The sequence below is a fragment of the Heliangelus exortis genome, chromosome 2, assembly GCF_036169615.1.
Source record: "Heliangelus exortis chromosome 2, bHelExo1.hap1, whole genome shotgun sequence".
In the NCBI taxonomy this organism is placed as follows: Eukaryota; Metazoa; Chordata; class Aves; order Apodiformes; family Trochilidae; genus Heliangelus; species Heliangelus exortis.
In genome coordinates this window covers 32,566,746-32,588,345 of record NC_092423.1, presented here as the reverse complement: position 1 = coordinate 32,588,345, position 21,600 = coordinate 32,566,746, and the positions used below count along the sequence as shown (strand labels likewise).

General features: G+C 39.6%; 1 protein-coding gene across 4 annotated transcripts in view; it reads left to right on the top strand.

Moving 5' to 3' along the window:
* RBMS3 (RNA binding motif single stranded interacting protein 3) overlaps positions 1-21,600 on the top strand; it is a 706,618-nt gene that overhangs the window by 1,875 nt on the left and 683,143 nt on the right. The window lies entirely within an intron of this gene.

Below are 21,600 nucleotides of genomic sequence, written 5' to 3'. Positions count from 1 at the left end.
AGTTTCATCCTAATACGGTGATGGTTGCGAGGAGTGATCCGTGTGTGCTAGGCTGTAAAACACATCCGTTTGTATTCTATTGAAATCCGAATGATCCTCTAAATGGACAGGTACCCCAAACCAGATTATAGTCCTAGCATAAATGAAAGAAAAAAAAAAAAAAAAAAGAAAAAAGAAAAGAAAAAAGAAAAGAAAAAAATGTTGCAATGTACAGGATTTGAACAGTGTTTCTTCAACTAGTTTTACTATAGTTTGGTTTTGTTAGAAATGTGTAAGAGAATAGTAGCACAATGAAGGAATGTAAACCAGCAGTGTAATAAATTAATGCAACAGCTCTATCACACCATGTATTTGCATGACTAGAGTTGCAAATATAATGAGAAATACAAGGTATTTTGAAAATATGGTGTCCCTAGCTGGAGACCCTCGAGTTTGTTGTATTTATCTCATATACTTTTGGGTTCACTGCTGTTTGGTAAAATCTGTCTTATTGTTTTAATTAATAGAGAGTATCAGTGGCTGATCATTTGAACAGGGCCTTTGCAGACTAAGAAGGCAGATACAAGGGCTTTATTTTTAAAATGATAACTGGTGGTTTACATATTGTGACAGAAGATCACAGAATTTCATCTCCCTTGAGTTTATAAAAAATTCATTCTATCGTGATTGCATGTTCCTGTACATAGCTAAATGATTTGTGTGCATGATTGTTCCTGAGCTCCCTTTCCTTGCATCATGTTACTTACTGGAATTTACAATGCTTTTATTTCAAAATAACTAAAATGTAGAGACAAGGTTGCCATTTACCCGAGTTGGTTGAACCAGTGCCTTGAGCACTGAAAAGCCCTGCCATCAGCAGAAATCCATGCTCAGTAGTTACTCTCTGATGTGCCACACTGTCTGTCTAATGTTTTACCAATAGTGGACATGAAGAAAGCAAAAAGTTATGATTGAAGTTGAGTGAATACCAGAGGAGGCCTGATTATCTAGGATCTGTCTAATTAATGTGTTGAAAAAAAACCTCGGTATTGCACTGTTTTATTCTTTATTTGCCAGAATTTTCTAGACATAGAAACAAATTGTCCTAAGTGTAGCCATGCCAAAGTACTGTGACAGTGATACATTTTTTTTCAGTTTTCTTTCACTATCAGTTTTTCCAGGTTTGCCATTGCCAAGGTGTTTGCAATGAAAGCTAGTATTTTTGGGAAGTGCTGTGATATTTCAAACCTTCCTAAATATATGTATCTTTTCTGGATGCTGTCCCAGGACAACCAGTACTTATTAATGCAGAAGCATTTCAGATATCTGGTAAAATAGTGACACCAGAAATGTGATGAGAAGGGGAAAACCAATTGAAGTTATATGAAGATCCAACACTGTTGTGAAAAAACATTCCAAACACAAAACAAAACCCAAGTATTGCTGGAAGCTTCATCTAAGAACTTTCTAAATGGATTATAATAACAGTACAATTTTTATCTGACCCTTAAGCAAATCTCAGGAGTGCACTGGTATATCCTGGAAGTGTATGTGGAAATTGTAAAGGATGTTAGCACATGGTTTCCTGACACATGTATACTTAAAAATATCGAAATATTAAGCTTTTACAATATCTCATGATTCCACTCTCTGGATTTGTTTTTTGGGATCACATTTCTGTTATCAAAAGTCTTATAGTTATCATTGAGCTCAATTTCCACTGGAGATAGAAAGAGTTTTGCTTCCATTGAAATGGAGCCAGGAGAAATTTATGCTATAATAAAGCTACTTTTTGTCACTGCATCCAAAAGGAACATTGCTGAATTAACCAGAGAAAGCATTTTCCTAATTCTATGGAATTTCAGTAGAAGGTACAACCATGGGGTCAATTATATGGATACTGGAGGGTTTTTTTGCTTCATGTTCTTTTTTAATTTGTCTTTGAACTTTAATAAGATTGTGAAACACATGCATAACTTGAAATACATCCCACTCTCCTCAGCTGGGATGCTGACATGCTGAAGTCTGTGCTTAAGTGCTTTGTTGGAGGAAGAACTAGATTACATCCTATATATCTTCCTGTGTTGAAACCATCTCTGACCAACGCATGAGAAGAGAAATTATTAAGACCTGACTTTATAATTTGTTAAGAATACAGTACTTGGTGCTTGGAAGCATAGTTCCCATTTACATGGGAGAAAATTAAGCAGAAATAGCAGCATTTAGGATTTAGAAGACAGTTGCCCCTGTGAGGATGCTATTTTTTCTTAAAGCAAAACACATCAGAAAATATTTTTCAACACTCCTACAATGTTTGCTGTTATTTTAGTTAAAAGCATGTAGGTCTAACTTGGTGTACTGCAACATGTTGACGTTCTCCAGGATGGCAAAGTGGGTGACTGGGGGATAGAACAACACGCAATCCTGGCTGTTTATTCCTGGCCCGAGGCAGAGCTGAAGCCTGTGACATCCCGGGCAGGTGGGCTGTCACACTGCCTTGCTGCTCTCTGGCTTGGTGCAAAGGGGCACAGGCCTGTAAATTTTACCAAGGATGCTTTCCAGCTTATAGTGGAGTGACAGCATCTTTGCAAGGAGCAGTGTAAGGAACACTTTGAGTTGAAGGCAGCTCTGCAAGTTCTTTTGTGGATTGGTGACTTGGGGTGATTTTTAGCACAGCTGACATTGTGACCATAATTTTCCTAGCCGGACTTCCAAGCCCTCAGCGACAGGCAAGGTGTTACAGTGTATCCATTTTCCAAAGTACTTCCTAGCCCATCAAGTCTTCAGAAGTTGGTCCTGGGCAACCACTTGGTAACATTGCATACTCCCATAAGAACATCTTATTTTGTTTTTTACTGAGGAAAACCCCCGTATTCCTGTGCTTTGCACAAATCATTTAGCATAAATTATTTACAAACTCACCCAGAGCCTTCACTTTATGCCTACATTCCAGATACAAGCCCCCCTGTGAAGTAGCTTCAAGAGGAAGAACTTTCTGTGTATTTACATGGAAATGAACACACCAAGGTTACAGCAAAAGGAAGCTATCTGGGCAGGCTACATTGTATTCTGGTTCGGAAACAATTTGCCGGTGTTTGATTTAAGAGTTCTGAAGTGTTTTGTGGGCTTATTTGTATGTCATTTCCCAGAAATCTTGCCTGTGATATCGCTGTGCGAGAGTGGTACCCAGGTGTGAGCTTCTAGAAAGGAAAAGCTGAGTGCTTTGGGGAAAGGCACTTGGTAGTAACTTGGGAATTATGTTCTGCTGTACACGTGATCTGATCTAATCATCAGTCTCTGAAAGCCTTCCACCAGTGTATTTAAAGAACAATTGCTATCAACAATACAATGGTTGTTCATTTATCCCCCACAAGTGGTAGGTCAGGAAGAGGGGAAGACTTCATGGAAAATGCTTTTTTTAATATAGTTTATCTTGTGTATTTAACTTTGGTTTGTTTGCAAAGCCTCATCTTCCTATGTGTTTACATTTAAAGAAAGCCTAAGAAATGCAGTTTATGCTTGGGAAGTTTCTTCCTGGAGGTGGATCACTCCAGTCTCAGGTCAGATGTGCTGATTTTACCTCAGGCAGTTCCTTTGTGCACAGGACAGTAGTTGTCAACCTCTGTCTTTTTCCTGGAGGCTTAGGTGCATTTTTTTGTTTTTTTTTTCCAGAGAACTGGGGCCCACCCATTGAGCAAGTTGAAGTTAAGAGCCAGAAGCTGAAACTGAAATCAGTAATGGTTATGAGTCTGTGGTGTGTGGGACAAAGAAAGTAGAGGTAGACAACACTACCAGATGCTGATGGTAGCAGCTTCTCCTCATAATCATATCAAATGCAACAACTTGTACTACCTGTAGTTTCCAAGTACTGGAGGCTCTGTGCCAGATGTATCAATGGGCTGTGGCCCTGCCAAGATGTAATGCAGGCATGAATAGTCAAGGTCAGGCCGTGGTCTGCCTGGATGGACAAAATCTTAGTCACCCAGAGATGGCAGAAATTTTACTTGTGGCTGTTGTTATTCTGAGAGTTTGATGCCAGACAGATTTTTTTTTTTTAAGTGTGAACGGAGCAGGAGAATAATTGGTCTTTCTAGATAATTCATTGCTAAGAATGTTTCAGAAATCAACTCTGTCTTTTTCAGGCCCACTTTTAAGCACCTATTCTTCATCCTTAACCTGCTCCTTACCATGCTGTAGGCCATCATGATATTGGTATTGATCTGCACAGTTCAGTGTCTTCCTGATGAAACGGCCAGAAAAAAAAGCTTGTTCTGTGCTAGCACCGTGTTCTTCCAGAGCTTGCAGAGCCTGCTGGCTGTCTGGGTAGTGAGTCTGTCCCAAAGTCACAGAGTCAGGATGTGCCAAGTCTCATATTTGGATATTTGTCCTGCATACTCCCAGGTCAGAGCTCCAGGGCACACTTGAATTCATGGCAACATGGGAGGCTTCCAGATATGTCTACCTGGAATGGCAGCCCAGAGCCATGGTGCTTGGCAGACACCTCAGGAAGGGAGGCTTTGGTGTTTAGTATTGCTGCTGCTGTGGGCAGCAAAGCTATTAACCATACCATTAACCTGCTTCAGTGAGCAACGCCCAAGGGCCATCTGCTTTGAGAAGAATAAAAAAATTAATTCAGATTTAAAAAAAATTCCAAAAGAGGAAATTCACCGTGAACTGAAACTGCCTTGCTTTGCAGGCAGGTCTACTTCTGCATTTCCATGCATTTGATGTACTCTGCCTCTCATACTTCTTTTGCTTTCTAGTGAGAGAATCTGTAGATAAACCTAGGATAGTGCCTTCATTACAAAAATAAGCAGATGAGAAGAATAGAGACAAAGAAAGAAATGGCTTGTACCTAAACTGAAGGGATTTATAAACTCATCTTTTGTTAGACCTCAGAGAATCCATAGGGAGAAGAAATATTTGGAATAGCCCCCATAATTTTCATAGGTCCAAAATTACTTTTATCTCATAGTCTGAGAATTCCTTTTGGTCATATGGTAGAGCATCTTACCTTCAGGAGAGTAAATGCACATTTAAAATTTATTTATTTTCAGGTAGTGTATTGAGAATCTAGAATGTGGAGAATGAGGTCCAGAGCTGCTGTTGGAATTAAAGCATAAAGAAGGAGAGGAAGGAACTGACTTCTGTTCTTTGCCTATGTCTGTACTAAAAAAAACATACATGCTAGTTCATATGAGTGAATCATTAAACCCTTAACACACCATTGAGACTTCTGAAAGAAGAATATGCTATTTAAAACAGTTTTCCCCTTAAAAAAAAATTGCATAAGAAATGTTTTGGCAGAGGCAACAGCTGCCTAAATTTTTCAACCAAATGATCAATAAGTGGATAAAGCTGATCACACTCTGGTTCCTGGGCTAAACATAGAAGTATTCATTGTAATGCAGAGATCTAATGAAAATAAGTACTACTTAGGGTAATTACAAAGTGAAATTAAGTGCATATGTAGTTGATTAGGCAACAAATCCAGGGACATAAACAATGAACATCATGGGTGGGAGCTAAACATGGGTGGGAGCTTGAGTCATCGGAAACACAACCACAGATTTTGTATGCAGAAGACACAGAATTGGCTCTTTGGTTAGAGGCAAATTCCTCTTGGCTGCAGAAGGGTTGTGAGGATTCCTACTTGGAAGGAGATGCAGCACTGAAAAGGGCATTGTTATCTCCTCTTGAGCAGTTGGGACATTGCCCTGACTCAGATGTAGTGGTATGTGCTTGTGCCTATGTGCTGAGACTGGAAAGCAGCCCTGTTCAGGACTGCACATGACAGCCCAGAGCTTGGCCAGGACATGGCATCTCCTTCTGACTTGTGTAGAGCTCTTCTCAAAAGCCCAGTATTCACGGGAATTCCTGTCCAAGGGCTAAGTGCCAGCTTGTAATGAATCTGAGGCTTCAAACAATGGATAATCAATGAAGCTAGAAAAGAATAATATCCATGTTGTTGCATGCTATTCCCAGAGTTTTGCTAGATGCTCACAGTGGTTTTAGACTCTCTCTATCCGTGGTAGAAGGTTACTGTGTCCTACTTCACCTTTATGCACAGTAACTCTTACAGTGCTGAGTTTAAGGTTTACTTAATTGCTCAGACCTAAGAGGGAGATATAGCTGCTGATGTGTGAAGTGGTTTGGGTTCTGTTTGGTTCCATATTTGGTTGTTCTCTGCCTGGCTGTAGCCCTGCCACTCACATAGTGGCTGGGGTTACTTCCCAGCAGTTTGTGCTAGGTGAATTTCTGTACTATCTGCCAGTAGCCATTATTCAGTAAGGGTATACAAGTGGCACAATCACAGTAGAGTTATTAGTCTCTAACAACTTGTCTCAGAAAATGCCCCAATACTAAAGAAAATGGAGCTGCAGATGTAAATAGGAAAAATTCCAACAGGAGCACTGATGATAATTTTCACCGAAGTAGTGCTTGGGTCAGATCCTAATGTGATGTTTAAACATCCAGAGGAAAAAAGGGCAGATCTGAAAGACATTGTGGGTTGTAGAATCATAGAGTGGTTTGAGTTAGAAGAGACCATAAAGATCATCTAATTATGAGCCCCCTGCTTGGGCAAGGGCACCTCCCACCAGACCAGTTTGCTCAAGGCCCGATCCAACCTGCAGCAGTCTTTCCTTCCTCACTCCTCAACTTTTCCCCATGGCTCTGCAATTCTCCTCTGTCTGTAACAAAAACTTCCGTTTTTTTTCATTTCCCCACATTGCATTCTGAGCTAGAAAGGGAATAGGATTTTTTCCAGAAACTATAGTAACCAGCGTATCTTAACTGGGATTAAACAAGGAAATTTGGCTCATAGTATGGACAAGGACAGTCGTGTATAAAATTTGTTGGACAGCCCTGATTTACTAGAAAAAGAGTTTTTTCCATGCTTAATGGCTTCTGCCTCGTGTTTAAAATACAGCTGTTATTTTCATTATACATTCTATTAAGTGAAGACTGATCTTGTTATAGAAGCAAAATAGAAATAGTTTCCTTTCTGAAAAACAAGTGTTTGGTGGATAAAAATTAAGAGACTGAAGCCCCAAAGCTTGGTTAATATGCTTACTGTTTCTGGGCTTCTGAGTTCATTCCACTGAACACTTTGTCCTATAGTTTCAGAGTTTATTCCTTCTGCAAAGATGTTCTGCACAAGTTGTTCAAAGTGATCAACATCTGAAAATACTACAGGGAGGTAAAATGAGAATTTCTCCATTTAGTTCTAGGCCATCTGCAAAAGATTGTTATCTTTGAGTGGGAGAATGAAAATAAAATGGTTTGGAACCTGTGCCTGTTCCGTTAGCATAGACTCAGTGTTAATTGATTTCAGCAAGTGCCTCAAGCACCACTGACACCTCTTTTTTGCTATTAGCTAATGATGGTTGTCTCACTGAGGTTATTACTGAGTCTGTACTCATTTCCAGGAGCTCATAGCAGAAAATCTTTTTTTGGATCCAAACTAACATCCTCAAGATAAATCTCTGTGAAAAGGGACTTAAAGGGCTAATATCTTCCAAGGAGAGTTGTGGCAGCTGTTATATCTAGTAACAATTTGATATTGAATATAGTAGAATAAATATGCATTGTGCTTTGCTGAGAATTCAAATATAGTATGTTATTGTATTGAGGTAGTTACCACGTGAATCAAACACAACATGGGGAGGATAACTACAGGTCCTCAAAGAGAAGCAGATGAAAATGGAGGGGTAAGATGTGCTTCTGCTCTTCAGGTGAATTAAGAGTGAAATGGAGTGGCATGGAGGGTGGAGAGGGAGTCCCTGCAGGTAAACTAATTGAAAACAGAAGCTTTTGAGTAGGATTGGAAGGAAGGAGTTTGTAAGGTTACTATTCTGAGACAAAAGAACTTTATGAAGTGTGTATTGGGTCCATGTGGAGTTAAGGAAGCACACAACAGAATCTCACAGAGTTTGCAGAATGCCTATCTAGGCTTCACAGACATTATACAGTGCCCTGGTTAGCCTTGTTAACTTTATTGAGTGTGCTTCGAAGACAGCCAGATGATCAAAATATGTGAAAGCCACTTTTAATAATTAATTGGCTCTCTCTCCCACCTATTTCTTCATATCTAATAAAAGGCAACAGCCAGTCCTTGCCAAAGCCAACAGATACAATAATATTTAAGTTAGCTGGATTTGAGATATGGCAGGCTAGAAAGCCTATCCCCAAAGATCTTAGAAGTGAAACAATCACCATTTTTTTGTCCTGTCCCATGACTCTCGTATGAAGTGTTCTTATTCTAAATTTCCCCTGATCTAATAAGTGATCTCTGGAAGATCAGTCCAGTTTTGGAGAACAAGAAGTCTTTGCCTCTGTTTGAGCTGATTTATAACTGGAAGCATGTTTATACTTTACTGTGTTGGGGAGACGTGCTGAAATTTCCAAGTGATAAACTGATTTCTGCCTTAACTGGAGCAGCCACCATCCACACTCTTCCCTACATCCGTGCACTCGCAGGGTGACACCAGAAATGACACATGGCTGTTAAGATGGATGCAGGGAAATGGTGAACTTGCTGGCATGACCTCAAAGACAGACATCTACAGATGTTCTGTAGTCACTTAAGTGTGTGCAGTCAGAATTTGCCTGTTGTGCATTTGAGGAAAGTTTTCTTTAAACAGAGAACACTTAAGTTTGAGGGAGGCCATGAATATGTTCCCAGAGGGAGAAGGGAGAAAACCTAGAGCTTAATGGGAAAGAAAGCCATAGGTTTTCAAGAGACTAAGAGAAGCAAGATGGTAACAAAGGGTTGGACATTCATCCTGAACCTGACTTTATCTGCATGCCACAGCAGGGAGGTGGCTAATGCTGTGGAAACTTTCTGTCCCCTACTATTGTGGTCTTCTAAGCACAGCCTTATTAGACCCTAAAATGGGGTCTGAACCACGCCACTTCTTGAACTTGTCAAGAGGACACACCCTGTGCTGAAGTAAATAAATGATGAATCAATTCTGAGAGAAGCCATGTAGAGGCTGGAGAGTCAGAGGTGATCAAGGTCAGCATGGCTCAGGGAATCTTTATAAGAAGGGTCTTACCACAGGACTGTCATGAGGTAATCAGCCAGTTCTACATCAGGGCTGAAATCACCCAGTGCTAGGAAATGTTGCTCGGGGCAGGAACAAGGTTCTGGCTTCTCTGTCTAGTCTGATCTCTACTGTTCATGTTCTGCCTGTTGGTTAGACACACCACCTTTCTCACTGCAGGCACTGTTTCATACATCTTTTATGCATGTTATTGCATTCAGAACACTTATTAAGGCCTTTCTTACTAACTGGTAAAGTAATTCAATCACAATTATACCTAACTACTATTGTTTTGGAGTTAGACCTGAATCCTCACAAGAGGCTGTTAAATCAAGCTATGCCACAGACTGTGGCTTCATTCCTGGTACCTCAAAACTATCCATAGTATCTGTGTAGTCTGCAGGTACAAGCAAAATCTGTAAAAAAATGATATTCTGCAATGCCAGTCTGTGTTTCACAAGTGTCTGTGCATGTTACCTATGATCAGATCCATACATCTCTCAGTTATACATTCACATCTGATGGTAATAGCTGGAAGAGAACAGAGCCATTAAAATAATATAATTTTGTATAACAGGTTCTTGGTTAGTATGAACTGTATGTTGTTATTAAGAACTAGGAGCAGGAAGACAGTAATAAAATAGGTAATAGATGCCTAAAACGTTCCTCTTTTTTTTTTTTTTTTTTTTTTTTTTTTTTCTGATACAGGTGACTTGTTCTCATGTAGGTAGAACCATTGCCATTTTTAACATGCAGGCCAGAGCAGTTGCACCCATTGACACACAGTCCTGTGGTATCAGTACTCTCAGTGTGCAGTGTGCTCCTCACTTACTATACATCATGGTTTCCCTTATAATGCTGTGGCAGGGACTGTCACAGCTGCCCAAAAGACTCTGAGGATGAGTGCAGGACTTCAGAAGCCAGGGCCAGGACCTCGGAAAGGTGGCATGGAGACCACTGCAGAGTCTTTAAATGGTGAGGTACCAAATGGTAAGTACAGAACTGCACTATGCACCGAGCTATTTTCTGCACAAACAGAAGTGTAAGATTCGTGAAGAGTAAAGGCAGAAAATTCTAAGTACATTTTCCGGCCAAGCCTTATTGTATTGCAATGGTGCATAAAATAATGGGGGGAAAGCATATGTGCAACAGTTAGGCAAGAATAATACAACTCACATTTAAAAGCCAAAACAATAGAAAATGTATAAATGAAGTGATGGGATCTAGTGGTAAATTTTAGGTGCAAAGATAAGGAAAAGAACAAGGTAGTTAATCCATCTTCCTCTGCTGTTAGCAGGTGTGGGGAAATGGGGTGTGCTGGCTCTGAAGTGTCTGGGGCACAATCACCATTGGTAAAATAGTGTTTGGGTTGTCTATCTGTCTGGGCAGTACTGGTTGCCAGTGCAATACTGACCATAGTGGGGGACACAGTATCACCTCTGATATGTCTGTTAGTGTCCCCTACCCTTAGTATGGGTAGTACTGTATCTCTCTGACAGCAACTTTAGCACTTTAACATCAGCCTGGATGTGCAAGTGTCAAAAGAATTAGTAAGTTAATAAATTAAAAAAAACAACAAACAGAGTTTGGACAAGTACTTGTAAAATGCTAACATTTTAAAAGCTGAGATGTAATTTTTGACTCCATGGTAGGCTAAGGACAAATTCTGTATCACACTAGCAAAGCAAGTTCATCACTTTTTCCCAGACATGTCATGTTTTACCTTCTTGAAATGATTTATGACTGAGTAAAACAGGTTATGAGTAGAAACTGTGCAGGAGGGAGTGGTAAGGTATAGATTGTAAAACTAATCCAAAGGAAGGTGGATTAGTAGGCTCACATGATGTACTCAGATGTGTGTTGTAAGTGCTGTACGAGTTTAAAGAATTCTTATATTTACACACCTAGGAGAAGGACGTGCTATAGCATGAATGGGAAATTGAAACTCCCTCTGTGTATTACATTCTTCAAGGCTGTAAGAGAACTGTTTTGCCCGATTTAATTTTGGGAGTAATTTTCACATTCGGAGAAAAAGAAATGAACGTGGGCAAATCACAGTTTGGAATAAATCTAGGGGTTTAAAGTTTGTTAAAGTAACAATTTTATTGAACATGCATTGTCTAAATCTTACTTCATTCCACACAAAAGACAGAAACACGCTTGATGAGGTTTTATTTGGGATTAGAAACTATCCTGCCTTGAAGCAGGAAAATGCTGTAGATCTTCCTTTTTGTTCTTGTATGATTCTGTGCTAGAAGATGCTTTGATGATTTTTAAAATGAAACTACATCTATGCAGATTCTTCAAGTGCACTCAGACTCCAAAAATTGATATGAATTACCTGACAATCATATAAAATAAATAAATACAACTGTAAATAAAACTGCTCACTGTTGTCTCACAGTCAGGTGTGCACACGTGCAGGTTCAGACCTTGCAAGTTTGAGGTTTTGATGTGGAACTACCATCTCTCTATTTAAACATTGCTGCTACAATGAACCTGTATACCAATATGTTTATATATCTGCAGCATAAAATTGTCTTTCCTAGTGTATCAAAACCAGTCCTATAACACAGTAAAACAAGTGTGCTGGGGATGTGATATCTTAAAAGGCTGCATCTAACCTGAATCTATTTTTGGTGGTAGATAGTTTATATAAAGTACTAATGTAATAACTGAACAATGGTTTGAAGCCCCTTAAGAAGAAAATATGTTTAAAATTTGAAACCATCAGCAAACTTGCAGTTTCCTAGGGTGATACATTTAAAGAGGTATTCCATTATAATGTGATATTTCAATTTCCAAGTAGTCTCTTTTTTTCCATGTAGAAGAGATACTTAACAGTATGTAATGTTGCTATTGATAATGGACCCTTAGCCTTTGCAACACATTCATAAAAGCAGAAAGCTTTGTCCTCTCACTCTTGCATGAACATCAGTCTGAAGAGTAACACGTCTGTAATAGACTCAGGTTGCTTTTTTATCAGCAGCTGGTGGTGACACCTTAAGAAAAGGCCAAATTCTCATACCTACAAATACATTTGTCAACAAAATATGAGCATGCAAGACAACAGTTCAGTCACATTTCACTTTCATTTTTTTCCCTTTTGTGCTAGGAAGTAACTTTCAACTGTCAGCTCATTCAGCTGAGTGTCAGCCTTTTTATAATCGCTGCAGGATGTCAGCCCCTTTAAAATTACCATATGTTGGCTGTTTACCATATCGACTGAAAGCATGCATATTGGGCTGTTCCCCCTTGCCCTACCTGTGTTGCTCTTGGTGACAGCCAGGTGATTATTTTAGCTGACAATTCAGCCACTGGCAGGAATGCCCCAGGTGTATTTGATGTGTCTCAGCAGACTGAGACCAGGAAAGTCACTCAGTCACAGAACCAGACAGCAGGAAGAATGGAAATGGATGGTGGATGTGCTTGGCAGGCTGGGTAGTGGGCAGGCAGACTTATGGACTGAATCCTTTCCTTCCTTGCTTTGATATTTAGATAACCAGGAGGCAATTACACTGGATGTTGTGTGAGCTCTGTGGGAATTTGTGCCTGAGAAGACTTGGCCCCAGAAGCAGGAGAATCTGTCCTAGTGTCCACCTGAGTTTTTGAGTAATGCCATCACTATATGATGTTAACACCCCCAAATATTTAAAAGCATTGCAATAAGCCTATTTCCCCCCTGTTTTACTCCTTTTCTCACTGACAAAAAGACGGATGTCATAGGGCTTACTTTTGGCAAACATCATGTTAATGGTAACGTGCCAGAGTGTGTTTGGTTTTGAACTCTGTCCGGTGACTGGTTCCTGACTGTGAACTGGAGCTTTTGCTGGCATTCTCCTGTGTCTGACATCCAACTTGGACCTTACTGCAAAGGGAAACAGTAGTAAGCTAGTAACAGAGTGCCAGATAGTAAGAGGATGACAAGTCTTTTCCAGTCTTGTGTGAATGTTATTGAATGAGCAGTCAGTGTGCTAGAGGCCAGTGAGCCAACAAATATGTTCAGTGTTCCCACAAAATAGTCTTCAGAATAGTAGGAGGTGTGATTACGAAGGGGAGGCATTGGAAAGCTATAGATAGAAGAGTTAAGCAGGGGAAGTGAGCTGGCAGGAAGGCACTTGGAAGCTAAATGGGACACTGCACAAGCATTTCTCACAGCAGCTTTGCCCATCCAGATAGCACATCCTGCTGGCATGGAGCAGCCGAGGGCAGGAGGCTGCCTGCATGTTTCCCTGTGGGAAGAGAGGAATGAAGGTGATAGAAAAGTGTCAAGGGTACACACACATGGAGTGGACACAAAGAAGCCTGAACAAGGAACATCTCTCCCAGGACTGCAGCTGTAGTAGTGACCAGTGTACTTCAGTCACATGGAGTGAAAGCGAGGCCTCTGAGGCTCAATTTCCTGACATTCCCTCCTTTTGTATTAGCCGTATTATTTACCAATTTTGAAAACAATTCATCAGGGGATAACTACTGTTCTGAGCTCATGATGGGTCTAGTCAGCTTTCCAGACAATACAGCAATTACTGTGTGAGTAGAGGTGAACCTGAGTGACAGGCTGGGTGGCTGCTCTCTCTAACCTAAGCATTAGGCTTCTTGTCTTTATGCATACACCTCTTCTCTGTGATTAGCCTCACTTGTCTTAGGGTCTTGGTGGCAGGAACAAGTTAGTGGGCAAAATGGAAGTGTGTAGGTGTTCTTCTGTGTTTTTTTTAATTTTTAATTTGTTAAGGCAAAATACACAATAAGTAAAGACTGAACAAAATGATAATTTGTTGCATGTATAATGGATCTTAATGTTAACACGGGAAATTACTGTCTTTCAACTCAGTGGCCTGCAGGTTTGATTTTTAGAATTATTTGCTTCTTCGTAACTTTCAGTAAGTTTCTATTTCAAAATTCCTTGTGAAACACTGAAGCATTTTGTAGTCTAGTCGATAAAGGCATTGCCTTCTGTTGGAAAGTACTTTTTATTAAAATCAATTGGCAGCTTTTCAATACACTTTGCTTTTTTTCCTCTGTTAAATGTATTTTTATGAGTATAACAATGAATGCTATCGTTAAGAAATACCATGCATTTAATAGCCATAATTTAAAACTTTTATTCCACGGGCAAAAGCGTGCATGTGTCTGTGTGTGTAAAAGCCAGTTTTCACTGGATTTTTGAATGCATCTAAGTCTTGGAATGAACTAGCAAATATCCTTTGTTTAAACTTAACAATGCTTGTATTTGATACTTTCAGAATTAATTTTTATAGCAGATTTCATTATATCTCTGTTGTGTTCTGGGTACAATAGGGCAGCTCACTTGCAGCTGTATTAAAATCTGTGGTTTAATAGCATTTTGACTTGTCTAGGCAATAAACTATCTCCCATAAATAGAGGTGCTATCAAGATAAAACATGTTAAGTTAATTGTGTAACAAATCCCTGTGTTGCTGATGGACAGTATTCCATAACAATGAGATGCTGTTATGCATAGGGGCTTCATAGATTCCAGGATAATGGAGATGACTGTCTCTGAGGGGTCTGCTGAAATATATGCTTTCCCACAGCACCACACGAGTTCTTGGAAGTCCTTGTGGATCAGAAACTGGCTATGGCTTAACTACACTAGTGTTTGCTCTGCTTTTACAGAAGGTATGATTTTAAACTTACTTCAGGAATTTGTTGAAAAATCCTGTGTGGATACACTTAATTCAGTTAAACCTAGCTAATACAAATTTAATATGCATGGGTAATTTATAGGTATAAGCTAAGCTAACAGAGTAAGTGTTAACTGTTTACCCAAACCAGTTTTTAAACAGAAAGGAAAAACTTTCATCTAATGCAAGGCTGAGATGATTGGGACTGTTTACCTTGGAGAGGAAATGAAACAGATGAATCAGAAGTGAGATGATAGAAGGTTACAGACAATGAAGGACTCAGCCCTATGGAGCAAGAAATGCAATTCTACCTTAAGGGAAGAACAAGGAGCATTCAGTGAAGCTTAGAAGTGGCAAGGTCAAAAGTAAGTTAAAAAGATGCTCTGCCGTGCAGTGAACTAGTTGCTGATGAAACTCATTGTCAGGAGATGCCTCTGAGGGCAAGAGTGTAACAGGACTCCAGAGAAACAGAGTTAAACACAGGGTAGGCTTAATCTTGACTTATCTGAAGGGGGAAATTTGAGTGAAAGAGAAGGAAGGAGGTCTGCAGCTTGATGGTTCAAGAGCATGCTCATGCTTAGAAAGCTCAGCACTAATGTATAAACTCACCAGCTTATTTAGATAACAAGGGTATCCAGCTGCAATGGTAGGGATTAATAAAGCAAAAAGAATGGTGATAAAGGTAAATTCCTGTTTGGTTCAAGCTGCTCTGCTATTAATGAGGTCAAAAGGACTTTCTTCCCATGTCTTTCCTGTGGACAGCCTCTTGCACAATCTTTTTATTGCAGAATTTTGGCTGGGTAGATCTCCAGTAGCAATTTCTTTTTCCTGTACAGATCACCACAGTTATACTTCAAAGTTGCAGTAAAATGTGTTGCAGTCTCATTAGGAGTTTGAATTGCTACATTTCTGTGTTTCCAAGGAGCAAAGGCCACAAGTTTGTCTGTAGAGATGACTGTTTCTTCCACACATTTGAATAATAGAAAATAGCTTTGTCTGGCTGCCTGAGCATGAAATAGGACAGGCCTGGAAAACTTAGAGTGTTGCTTAGTGTTTGGTTCTTGGGAAAGCAGGTGCATCATAGGACTAGGTGGTTTATTTGGGGTTGTAGATGCTGATCAAGTGAATTGTCGTTCCTTTTTAAATATCCATAACAAAGCAGCAAGGCAGACAGAGCTTGAAAACAAAGACAACCTGTTCCCATCCCAGTGCCTCACCCTGGTGACTCTATTCTCTTAGGCATAGAAAGAAATGTTGCTTACTGCCCTGCAGCAGACACTGAGTGTGTCTGGGCTGCCTCTTGGCTCTCCTTAGTCAGCAGCTGCAGCTTTGTTATCTGTGGAAGAAGCCTAATCATCTCCCTAGGTAGGCAGCTAGGATTTTCTGGGACCCAGGTGCTACCTGGATCTCCTGTCTTGCTGCTGCACACTCCAGGTTGTGGCAGCCCAAGAATGTGTGCAGTATGCTGTATTGTCACACGTGCTCAGCTAACCCTGCCAGGATGTTTGATCTACACACCAGTTCCCTTGCTGTTTGCTTTTTATGATGGAATGAGGACACAAGTTAAGTCTAAGGCCATTTATTCATTCAGTTTTTCCCTATCATCTGTCCTCCCACCCTGCCATACTTTGTCATGCCTACAGAATCAGTAGATGGATTCTGCTATGGTGGAAAGACCTGACATGCAAATCTGCCAGTGCTCATTATTGTGGCCTGCTTTGCATGCCACAGAGAAAAGCATCCTCTGTTTACAGAGTGTGTATTTACTGTTTTGTTTGGGGTTTTTTCTTTCTTCTTTTCATTATTCTATTGTTCTTCACTAATGTAAGTGAGAGACAGGCATAGAACAAGCGAGAGTCAAGATTAACTTATTTCCTATATCTTTCTTCTTCTCCCCTCCATTTCTTCTGGTCCTTCTTTGTGAATGTCTAAGGACACAGCTTCATTAGACCTGGCAAACTGGAGGTTGAGTTGATGCTTAAGTGGGAGGGAGACCTGTTCAAAAGATTTTTCCAAAATACATAATTGGAAACACTTCAGATTTGATCTGATTTCAGCAGATCAGACAGCTATTCACTGTTGCATCTGGACTCCTGGCAGGCTGAAGGGGAGACTGTTACATGAAAATATTCCTTGCAGGAAATCCCGTGCACTTCCACACTTGGTGTTGTGTAGCCAAGACTTCAAAAACTGTGTAAACCATAGCAGTAAATAGTATTTAACTCTTAGGTCCTCAGCAAAAGGCCTAGATATTTCAAAAGCTCATCTAGATCTGGAGAGGCAGCTGGTCCAATGGTCTTGAAGCTCTGGTTTCCCAGTTTATGATGGTGTGGCTGCAGGATGGAGTTCAGCCCTTCAGTACCAGTGGCCCTAAGGAGCCTCGCAGCTCCTTGGAGAAAATGAGTTGTTCTTCAGGCTCATGGCTCAAAATACTTGTTCCTCTAAGCCCCAGAGGAGTGGTGGTGGGGCCACATCTCTTGCAAAACAGCAACCTGAAGGTTGACTTGGTTAAAATTAAAGGAAATAGAAAGGAATTCCTGGTGAAAATGAACTGCTGTCCCCTGGCTTGCTCCAAAGGGGTGCCTGAAAGCAGCTTCCCAGCTGCACCGGGGACCAGCTTCTGTTTCTGTTAAAAAAATATGGCAATGCATTTCTCTTCCCAGCTGGCATTCACTACAGCTCATGTTTTTACCTCTTCCCAGTGGAAGTAAAGCTCTCCAGAGGAATCCTGGCTGATAGCACAGTGTAATGGAAGGGCTCCTGTGCTGGGTGATGCTGAGGATGGAAGCATGAGCTTCATTAAAAAAGCTTTAAAAAGCTTGCATTAAAAAGTCAGGCCCTGTAACTAAAAGCTGTAATGATTCATTTCCTTCATGGATGGACTGTAGAGGTATGTGTAATTGACACTGATGAGTGCTAGAATACAAGTAAAACTGATATAAAACAAAACCACGCTAGTAAAAGAAACACTAAATAAATGTCAGTGAAGAAATAAAACAAAGGTGATACATTGCTCATTCTACAGCAAGGGAGGTTTTGTCAGTCTTTTTTATGGAAATATCAATTCTAATTCTGAGATAAGTAAAGTTAATTCTAAAAAAATCCTTTGTGCATGTATACGAATACAGTTTTTAGAGACGGTGATAGTTTTTAGAAAACCCCTTTTCTGATGAATACCTATTGCCCTTTTTTTGAGTACTACGTGTGCACTAAGCCATATTTCAAATATGAGTGTATGTCTTGTATTCAGATCTAGTGTTTTGATGGCTAATCATCTCCCTAGGTAGGCAGCTAGGATGTTCTGGGACCCAGGTGCTACCTGGATCTCCTGTGTTGCTGCTGCACACAAAACATATTTCAACTGTGAGTGTATGTCTTGTATTCAGATCTAATGTTGTGGTGGCTATAAAATAACTATTAGAATAATATGCAATTGGACTTGGTTAATTTTGTGTATTAGCCTAAAATTTCTGCTGTAGCAAGGTTATTTTTATGTAACTAGAGAAGTTTGGATTGTGAAGTAAATAATTTCCATTCTGTATTCAGCGACTGAGCTATATTTCTTTTTGACAGTTTTGCAAAATTTGTTACACAGAATTAGAAAAAAAATCACTCACTAGAGCTTTATATTTAATTTCACATGGCTGTGCTAACTAACAGAGGCAGTACTACATTAGAAATATTATGTTTTCTTCGGAGAGGAGGATGTTACCTATGATTTGCTTACTTGTGGTTGTTGGTTGCTATTTGAAACACTAACAATTTGGAGATGAAATTAATAAAGTTGAGATCCATTAAGCAGAAAAAAAAAAAAAAAAAGAGAGAAAAGTATGAGTTCCTGTGAAAATATTCTTTCGTCAATAATAGTATAGCTACGTGTAACATTTTAGCTACTGAAATATAAAGTAGGTAATAGGGAAATTTTTCCAGCTATGTTTTCCAGCTCTCTAGGATACAAATAAGGATACTTCTGACACAAACACTGCATGTAATGGTTTTACCAACTCAGCTCGCTGCTGATGTGATACCAGTACCATCAAATTGCAGGCCATGCCAAATGTGGTTAAGTGCTGTCACAGAAAATTTAACCCTCATCTATTAGGGAAAGAGTCCAGCTGAAAGGTTACTTCCAACAATCAAAGTGACCATTTAATGCTTTTAATTCCTCTAATTACAAGTGATAATCAAGGAGAATAATTTATAAAATTTGTCCATCATAGTGATTCTCTACTTAAAATTACTTATGCCTAAGACACTGTGATTGCCATCAGGTTTATACCATATGATCATAATGAGATTCAGAACTTAATGATGTATATGGATAACTTGTTTACAATACTTGGCAAATAGACCCGAATAGGTTATTTCACTGATAGGAACTTCATCTTGTTTGACCTGTTGTTATCCAAGGATTTGAGTAAAGTATTACCTTCTCTAGAATGAGGTGCTTGAGTAAAACATTTTATGGGCTTGCTTAACAATTTGTCTGTGCTACAATAGCAATTAATGTCTCTGTAAGCAAACTTTCTGTTTTAAAGGTCATTAATTTTCTTTACATGATACAGCTCAGAAAGACTGCTACTAAAATAATTGGGAGCTAAAGGTATTGATTTATGAGGCAGGATTAAAAAGACTAAAAATCTAAAGATTAGCTAAGTGATGACTAGGAAATGCCTGCTTTGCCTCTTGGTGGTTTTATTCTTTTTGTGTATCCGGGTGAAGTTCTTTAGCTTTTGTTTCAAGAGCATCAATCTAGATTTCCTAGCCATCCTTTCTGCTCTTAAAACCTGTACGCTCTAATTTACAACTCGAGTAGGAACGCAGTCCTTTACACAGAGAAATGTTTTACTCTGCAGACAAACCAACTGTGTCAGTTCTGCTATAAGATCTGAGGGTGCAAAGGATGGTTGGAAGGATGCTTGGGAGATGCAGCTCCAGTAACACAGTTGTGCCTCTCCATTTTCCTGGGTCAAGGCAGATTCTGCATCACCAGCTCCTGTTCTGCACAGATGCTGCTATGCAGTGGTGTCACAGGACTGTGTTAAGAGATCACTTTTTGCTCTGATTGGAAGTCTTCATAGTCCTGGCTCACCTTTATGCCAGTGCTGACTCAGATTCATTCAGGTCACCTCTATGGGAGGCACTTTGGTTTTACAGCTGTGTAAGATGAAGGCTGCGTTTCATTAACTTTATGAAGATGAAGATAATGTGAACAAGGGTTTGTAGGATTGGAGTGTTTCTCACTATGAGACTGATTCAACAGTAATTCCTCTTATGGATCTGTTTTGGATTTGGCTTCTTCAGTTGGCAGCACAATTCGTTCTGTAGCATCTGGAAAATGGTTGTGCATCATACATTACCAACATAAGAATACTTATTATTGTGTATTATTTATCTGTAGCAGTGCCCAGAATTTATTAGGGCTTTCCAAAATGTAAGAAGATCTTTACTCTGAAGCAATCATGAACTAAATAATCAGTAGCTACCAAAAATCAGAAACCAACCATGGTTGCCAAGTAGATCCATAGAGAATATTTGATGGCATGGCTCACAGTACATCAATTAAGAATTGCTGATGAGAATCCAACACACTAAGTAACAAAATAAATGGAAGGGCAAGCAGCGAAGCTTCTTGCAGTATTTCAATATTATAAAGTTCCATTCCTAAATTAGAAGAGTGCACGTTACCAGACTTTCAGCTTGTTACAGATCCAAAACTGAATCTTGGCCATTAAATAGTATGGGACAGCGGCATCTCCATGAGGAAACCATGTGATGAACTGTGCAGGAGAAAGCAACATTTGCTTTGGCAATTAAAAAATAGTATCTTTTTGAACCTGTGCAGAAGCTGAAGTGTGAGAAAGGCAGAATGAAACTGGGCTAAAGCAGCTGGAGCTGAGCCTCAGTGAAAATGGGATGAGCACGCCAATGGAAGCCTGGCTTCCTATGCTCCTGGTTTTGGTAGCCTTGTGGGACTAAAGCTACTTTTGTTTGTGTGTCTAGATACATTCCATGCAGTGAGATCCTTAATCTGGCACTCCCAAGCAGCAACAATAGTTATCAATTTTGCATCATGTTTTTCTAGAATCTGATCAGTGCTCTGAATTGTAAGAAACATATCCACAAAGAAAATAGAGCTGTAGAATTCTGTCGTTTAACCAATACTGTGCAATATACAAGCTTTCCTTTCACTGGTTTAGGCAATGAAGAGTTTAAAGCATCATGTGAGGCACATATTCTGTTTGATTTTAGTTATATGTAAGATGTTTCTGTGAATGAATGTGAGTTCTCTTCCCTTTAAAACTTCTGTTGACTGACAGAAACCATCTGTGTAGATGGTTTTATGCCTGTTTAATTGATAGTCAACACCAAATCCTGTTGTTCAGCAAATCTGACTTGCCTGTTAGTAAAACTCTATTCAAACATTAAGCTCTGAAGTGTAGAGTACACAGAGAAAAAAATTCCTGACCTGAAATGAAACTGACAACTTGTATCTTCTGCTAGTGTCTGTAAGTACAACCTCTTTAATCGTGGTCTAATTGAGACTTTGGTATTAGAAGGCAAGAAGAGACTATAGAGCCTGAAGGGACAGTTTATCTTAAGATGCCAAGAAAACTTTCAGGGCTCCCTGGCACACAGACTAAAGTGAGTTATATTCACCTGTTGGGAAGGGAAATTCAGCAGTTCTTCTAGACTTCACAGTTCAAATCATGAATCAGGATCCCAGTGATGAGTATGGCTTAGAACTGATGAAATGATTGAACTGATGAAATCCAATGAATGGATTCTACTTTTCAGATTCTGGAGGCATCTTCTTCTCAAGCTTTTTCTTTTGCTCTGCCCACTAACATTCTCTAAAGAAATTTTGAAAATGTAACAATACCTTGATTATTAGAACTGAAGGTTTAGGGGAAAAATGAATACTGTCAA